This window comes from Oncorhynchus nerka, unplaced genomic scaffold, assembly GCF_034236695.1.
Source record: "Oncorhynchus nerka isolate Pitt River unplaced genomic scaffold, Oner_Uvic_2.0 unplaced_scaffold_2498, whole genome shotgun sequence".
NCBI classification, from domain to species: Eukaryota; Metazoa; Chordata; class Actinopteri; order Salmoniformes; family Salmonidae; genus Oncorhynchus; species Oncorhynchus nerka.
In genome coordinates this window covers 1-7826 of record NW_027038831.1, presented here as the reverse complement: position 1 = coordinate 7826, position 7826 = coordinate 1, and the positions used below count along the sequence as shown (strand labels likewise).

At 42.3% G+C, this 7826-nt stretch overlaps 1 long non-coding RNA gene across 1 annotated transcript; it reads left to right on the top strand.

Moving 5' to 3' along the window:
* Window positions 1-151: 151 nt before the first annotated feature.
* LOC135567171 (uncharacterized) lies at window positions 152-2875 on the top strand. The gene is made up of 2 exons (XR_010462282.1): window positions 152-309; window positions 1403-2875. It is a non-coding gene; the product is annotated as an uncharacterized LOC135567171 (long non-coding RNA).
* The last annotated feature ends 4951 nt before the right edge of the window (window positions 2876-7826 follow it).

Here is a 7826-nt window from a genome sequence, read left to right as displayed (position 1 = left end):
TTCTCTCTCTCTCTCTCTCTCTCTCTCTCTCTCTCTCTCTCTCTCTGTCTCTCTGTCTCTCTCTCTCTCTCTCTCTCTCTCTCTCTCTCTCTCTCTGTCTCTCTCTGTCTCTCTCTGTCTCTCTCTCTCTGTCTCTCTCTCTCTCTCTGTCTCTCTCTCTCTCTCTCTCTCTCTCTCTCTCTCTCTGTCTCTCTCTCTCTCTCTCTCTCTGTCTCTCTCTCTCTCTATCTCTCTCTCTCTCTCTCTCTCAGCTTTGATGTCAGCTGGATGCTGTACCACCAACTGTAGAAATGTGAAAATATGGGACAGGTAAGAATCATTCAATAGGACACATTTGAACGTTTTTAGTAATTAGCAGATGCTTTAATCCAGAGCGATTTACAGTAATGAGTACATGCATTTTCATACTTTTTCCCCCCTTGTACTGGTCCCCCGTGGGAATCCAACCCACAACCCTGGCTTTGCGAGTGCCATGCTCTACCATCTTTGCTCCCGAGTGGCGCAGCGGTCTAAGGCACTGCATCTCAGTGCAAGAGGCGACACTACAGTCCCTGGTTCGAATCCAGGCTGTGTCACATCCGGCCGTGATTGGGAGTCCCATAAGGCGGCGCACAATTGGCCCAGCATCGTCCGGGTTTGGCCGGTGTAGGCCATCATTGTATATAAGAATTTGTTCTTAACTTGCCTGGTTAAATAAAGGTTAAATAAATAAAAATGTTCAAAAAATATCCCTTCCTTAAAGTAGCCCTCAGCATAACTTTACAAAGCCTGTATAAGCAGACCTGAGCCAGAGGGAATAGAAGAATTGTAACTCTAGCTGTGTCATCCTATGAGTCAGAGAGAACTGGCCCAGTGTGGTAGCCTGGTCCCAGATCTGTTTGTGCTCTCTGGAATGCCAATGACCAGAAGACACCACAAACAGATCTGGAACCAGTGTGGTAACTAAGGTGTACATCACATCAGTTGGCCAATCTAGGTGTATAATAATCAAGCTGTGTGGCAGACAGTGAGACTGTAGTGGGTTTATAGTAATGAAGAGATAGAGGTGACCTTGCCATCTTAAATCTTGGCCCAGCGGGGAGGGAGCAGATGACTCTGTGTGTGTGTGTGTGTAGGTGGCTGTTTTAATATTGAATGATTCAGCGACAGGACATCCCCTCTCTCCTGGGGGATTGCACACCACCTTACATACACACAATCACTTCTTGATGTTTCATTCTGCCCAAAGATGGTACATACTCGTTTCCTGTTCTTTACTTTCTCAGAATTCCTCTCACCCTCTTTCTCCTATTCCCCCCTTTCTCTTTCTCGTTCTCTCTGCCTCTTTAGTCACATCATAACAGTAAGTATATCATTGATGCATTCAAAGTATGCCTAAAGCATGTCTTCTTCTCCCTCATAGCTTCGATGCCTCTTCTTGACCACACTGCACCCCAGCTGGGACGTTTGGGGTGAGACGTACCTCCTCAACGGTGGGATAAGGAGTGTCCAACACTCCTGCTGCCCTGGCCCAAACAGACACTAGGACAACTGGACACTCCTCTCCAAGATCCTGATGTTCTGTCCCATCCGTCCTCACATACTACTATGTTTTCATTTCTACATATCTAGAGTTCGGGACAATTTGGGGGAAAATTTGGGAATGCTATTAGGACAGATGGATGGCATTCCCAAAGACTGCCACAGCTAAATGGATGAGAGCTAGACTGGATACCGCATATGAGCTCCCTGTCAACCACCATGGCATGACCTACCCCCCAGAGAGGGAAAGATGCAGGGGAAGAAGTGAAAAGGAGAGAAGAAGAGGACCACTCCTCTCTGTTTACAGATTAATCTCATCAGTCTGGGGTCCACTATCTCTCTCTCTCGTTCTCTCTCTTTATCTATTTTTATCTCTCTTTCTCTTGCTCTCTCCTCTTCCTCCCTCTGCCTCTACCCTTTCTCTCTTAATCTCTCTCAATCTCTATCTCTTATTATCTCTCTCTTATTATCTCTTTATCTCTCTCTCTCTCTCTCTCTCTCTCTCTCTCTCTCCGTTCCTCTTTCTGCCTCAGCCTCTCCCCTCTCTCTTAATCTCTATATCTTCCCCTTCACTTCCACTTTCTTCTTCTCTTTCCTCTCTCCCCTGCTATCTCGCTCTCTCCCACCACCCCCTTTCTCCTTCCATCCCTCCCTCTCCCCCTCTCCCTCCCTCCCCCTCCTTCCCACCCTACCTCCAGCAGCCTCCACAGATATTCATCATCTTCTTCTGTGTACTGAGACAGTAGTAATCTAATGTTCCTCCCCTCGTCTGCAGCCACAAATCTAGATGATAAGATTATCCTATCCTCTCCCAGTCATCATCTCAAACTTTTGTTGACCAATTTCATTAAACAGAGTGAAAAAGCTGAAGTTTGTGTTAAAGGGAAAGTTCAGCGGAATTGCATATTTAGATATTTGTTTCCTCACCTTGAAAACAGTTTCTCAAATATCTAATTTTGCTGAACTATCCCTTTTTTAGAAGTTCCTAGGCAATTTACCCTCCACCACCAACATGCTGTGTCTTATTACAAAACTACAAAATGGCCGCCAATGTTAGCTTGTTGGGTAACGTTGTAGTTCTAACCAGATACAGTGTTACGGTGTTAGCCTAGTTTTCTTTTTTGTAAAATCTTGCTCCCTTCCGAGCACCTATATTTCCAGCTAGGGAGGTGAGTATACATTCTCCATGTTGTTTTATACAAGAAAGGTAAAGTCAAAGTACATAGTAGTTTATTGGGATTAGTTTTCTATATATATATATTATATATAATGATTATTATTTTTGACTGGTATTAGAACAATTATATGAAGATATCTATGTATACAAAATAATAAAGATTCTTCTTTATGTAAACTTTGGTTTTTGGAAAACTTATTTTTGCATGATACTACTACAACTATACATGTAATTAAGGCTGGGATTCAATCCGATCGCAGGTTGTAGGCAATGCGACAATTTCTGATTTGGCCGACATATGCCGTGTTTACTGTGAATGCAATCTCAGCGAACGCTGGAACATTGCCTACAACACCCGATCGGATTGAATCCCGGTCTTACCTTATTTTATGCAAAGATACTGTATGTTCTACGTTGTATATAGATGACTATAATATTAGTGTGCGTTTGTATGAATTAGTCAAAGGTTCCACTTTGATATATAGTAAGTACACAAACAGGACTTCTCTATGGTGATTTAGATGGACATGATCTCAACAGTCTGAAAGTCTAACAATAGTAGGTTATGGTGTCGCTCACCACCATCAACTCCCCTTGTCCCATCAAATCAGACAGGGTCCATGTCCCATCAAATCAGACAGGGTCCATGTCCCATCAAATCAGACAGGTTCCATGTCCCATCAAATCAGACAGGGTCCATGTCCCATCAGATCATACAGGGTCATTAGTAACTAGGCCTTGTCCCATCAGATCAGACAGGGTCCGTAGTAACTAAGCCTTATCTCATCAGATCAGACAGGGTCCGTAGTAACTAAGTCTTATCTCATCAGATCAGACAGGGCCCGTAGTAACTAAGCCTTATCTCATCAGATCAGACAGGGTCCGTAGTAACTAAGTCTTATCTCATCAGATCAGACAGGGCCCGTAGTAACTAAGCCTTATTTCATCAGATCAGACAGGGTCCGTAGTAACTAAGTCTTATCTCATCAGATCAGACAGGGCCCGTAGTAACTAAGCCTTATTTCATCAGATCAGACAGGGTCCGTAGTAACTAAGTCTTATCTCATCAGATCAGACAGGGTCCATAGTAACTAAGCCTTATCTTATCAGATCAGACAGGGTCCGTAGTAACTAAGCCTTATCTTATTAGATCAGACAGGGCCCGTAGTAACTAAGCCTTATTTAATCAGATCAGACAGGGTCCGTAGTAACTAAGCCTTATCTCATCAGATCAGACAGGGTCCGTAGTAACTAAGTCTTATCTCATCAGATCAGACCGGGCCCGTAGTAACTAAGCCTTATTTCATCAGATCAGACAGGGTCCGTAGTAACTAAGCCTTATCCCATCAGATCAGACAGGGTCCGTAGTAACTAAGCCTTATCTTATCAGATCAGACAGGGTTAGTAGTAACTAAGCCTTGTCCCATCAGATCAGACAAGGTTAGTAGTAACTAAGCCTTGTCCCATCAGATCAGACAGGGTCCGTAGTAACTAAGCCTTATCTCATCAGATCAGACAGGGTCCGTAGTAACTAAGTCTTATCTTATCAGATCAGACAGGGCCCGTAGTAACTAAGCCTTATCCCATCAGATCAGACAGGGTCCGTAGTAAATAAGCCTTATCTCATCAGATCAGACAGGACCCGTAGTAACTAAGCCTTATCTTATCAGATCAGATAGGGTTAGTAGTAACTAAGCCTTGTCCCATCAGATCAGACAGGGTCCGTAGTAACTTGGCCATTGGACAGGAAGCTGCTTCACCCCATAGGGACTCTGCCTATTGTGTAACCGTAGGACGAGGTCACTTCCTAACCCAAGCTCCATTTCCTCTTACCTCTGACATCTTCTCTGTCGGAGTCCCAAATGGCACTCTATCCCCTACATAGTGCACTACTTTTGACCAGAGCCTTATGAGCCTTATGTGCCCTGGTAAATGGTAGTGCAGTACATAGTGAATAGGGTGCCATTTGGGACACACACTGTGAGGATGACAGACTGTCCCAATCCCATTAAGTTACCATGACATCTGCTTCTCCGGATTTTGGATGGAAGAGGGGTTTGGTAACGGGGGTGTAGTGGAAGTGCGTGTGTGTGTGTGTGTGTGTGCTTATGTGTGTGTGTGTGTGTGTGTGTGTTAATATCCCTGTGTGTGTGTGTGTGTATGTGTGTGTGTGTGTGTGTGTGTGTGTGCTTATGTGTGTGTGTGTGTGTGTGTGTTAATATCCCTGTGTGTGTGTGTGTGTATGTGTGTGTGTGTGTGTGTGTGTGCTTATGTGTGTTTGTGATTGAAATCAAATTCCGGCTGATCTACTTCGTCTGTCTGTTTGTTTGGAGTGATTAGGGTTCACTTTATTGCCCCAAAATAATCCCTTTAATGAGACTTACTCCCAGCCAAAGTATTTGTGTGTTAGTGCCGTCGTATCTGTGGTGTTAGTGGGTGTTATCCTATGGGATCCCGGATGCTTCCGGGAGATCAGGCTGCTGATGGGATCGAGCGATCCCCTTAATAGACGGGAGAGCTCTGACTCAGAATGAGGTAAGGATAAGCGAGGAGTGTGTGTGTGTGTGTGTGTGTGTGTGTGTGTGTGTGTGTGTGTGTGTGTGTGTGTGTGTGTGTGTGTGTGTGTGTGTGTTATCAGGGATGCTGCACGGGCTCAGAAAGATAGAGGAAACTATGTGCTTGTGTTTATGTTCAACTTGTGTCTCTACTTAGCTTGTGGTCTTGGTTTGGAGTGTGTTGAGATGAAAGGGGCTCGGAGAAGATATATGGTTTCTGAAGTGTGTGTGTTCGTGTTGAGAACAGAGTGTTTCCCTAAGGAGCTCACTTGCTAGTCAAGTAAAGTCAGACAGTAGCACAAGGACCAATGTTTGTCAATGTTTTCTGAACTGAAAGTCTTGGATATGTTTAAGTGATATTTGGTATTACTGCACTGTGTTGTGCTGTAGTAGGTAGGCTACTGTGTTGAACTGTACTGTAATATGCTGCTGTGGGACTATGCATATAGTATGTCTCTCGTGTGTAATGCCATTGTAATGCACGTTGGACTTCAATGGTATGAACATTTTGTGGAAGGAAACTGTGAAATGTAACCTCAATGACATCAAAATGGATGAAAAGCATGACGTGATGGAAAATATTGTCTAATGGTATATATTATATATAGTATAAAACATCTGCAATTAAGTCATATTTTGTCTGAAATATAGACAAATTGATCAACTTGACAAATCCAACATATATTTTTCAACGGATAACATTTTGTATGTACAGAGAACAGCTAACTTTGTCACGTTCTGACCTTAGTTCCTTTGTTTTGTCTTTTGTTTTAGTATGGTCAGGGCGTGAGTTGGGTGGGTTGTCTATGTTAGTTTTTCTATATTTTTCTATTTCTGTGTTTGGCCTGGTATGGTTCTCAATCAGAGGCAGCTGTCAATCGTTGTCCCTGATTGAGAACCATATTTAGGTAGCCTGTTTTGCATTGTGTTTTGTGGGTGGTTATTTTCAGTCCTTGTGTGTTTGCACCAGCTAGAACTATTTCAGGTTTCACTGTTGTTTTGAAGTGTTCAGTTTCATTTAAAAAATGATGAACACTTACCACGCTGCGCTTTGGTCCTCTCCTTCTTCCCAAGACAGCCGTTACAAACTTACTTTGAGAAATATCTGGTTGTTTATATGGTTGTTTCTGTCTTCATTTGGAGAGATAACCTCCTATCTTACTTCTTTACCATGAAATGAATGATCGTCAATGGCATTGTTCTGACCGCATAAACCAACTGTACATACATTTTACCATGAAATGAATGATCGTCAATGGCATTGTTCTGACCGCATAAACCAACTGTACATACATTTTACCATGAAATGAATGATCGTCAATGGCATTGTTCTGACCGCATAAACCAACTGTACATACATTTTTGTCCTTTTAATGCCATAGGAGGGGGGCAATCAAAGTTACTCTTGAAGTGTTTGATTGCCCACATTTGTCGAATTTGGAAGGGAAATAATCTCTCTAACTTGTCTCTCAATATATGAATGGGGCCCAATGTCTCAGTTTGCAACCCGTTAAGCCCAATGTTGCGTTTTTGCAACACTTACAAATCTACCTCTAGCTCTGGCTCAGAATGTTTGTTTCTCAATTTCCTATCCCTCTACATAATCATTACACCTTAGAGAAGACGGGGAAACATATTTCAAGTCATCTACTTGCATGGATGGCCTACAACAGAGTATGCTTGTGTAGGGGACCAGTGTGGTGTCAGACGAGTGGACATATTTCAAATCAAAACCAATCAAATTGTATTTGTCACACAAATGTTTACTTACAAGGCCCTAACCAACAATGCAGTTAAGAAAATATAGTTAAGACAATACAAAGTAAAAAATGAAAATATATATAATTTTAATTAACACAATAAAATAACAATAATGAGGCTATATAGACTACCGTTCAAAAGTTTGGGGTCACTTAGAAATGTCCTTGTTTTTGAAAGAAAAGCACGTTTTTTGTCCATTAAAATAACATCATATTGATCAGAAATACAGTGTAGAAATTGTTAATGTTGTAAATGACTATTGTAGCTTGGAAATGGCAGATTTTTTATGGAATATCTACATAGGCATACAGAGGCCCATTATCAGCAACCATCACTCCTGTGTTCCAATGGCACGTTGTGTTAGCTAATCCAAGTTTATCATTTTAAAAGGCTAATTGATCATTAGAAAGCCCTTTTGCAATTATGTTAGCACAGCTGAAAACTGTAGTCCTGATTAAAGAAGCAATAAAACTGGCCTTCTTTAGACTAGTTGAGTATCTGGAGCATCAGCATTTGTGGGTTCGATTACAGGCTCAAAATGGCCAGAAACAAATAACTTTCTTCTGGAACTCGTCATTCTATTCTTGTTCTGAGAATTGAAGGCCATTGGAGAAATGGTCAAGAAACCGACGATCTCGTACAATGCTGTGTACTACTCCCTTCACAGAACAGAGCAAACTGTCTCTAACCAGAATAGAAAGAGGAGTGAGAGGCCCCAGTGCACGACTGAGCAAGAGGACAAGTACATTAGAGTATCTAGTTTGTCCTCAACTGTCAGCTTCGTTAAATAGTACCCGCAAAACACCAGTCTC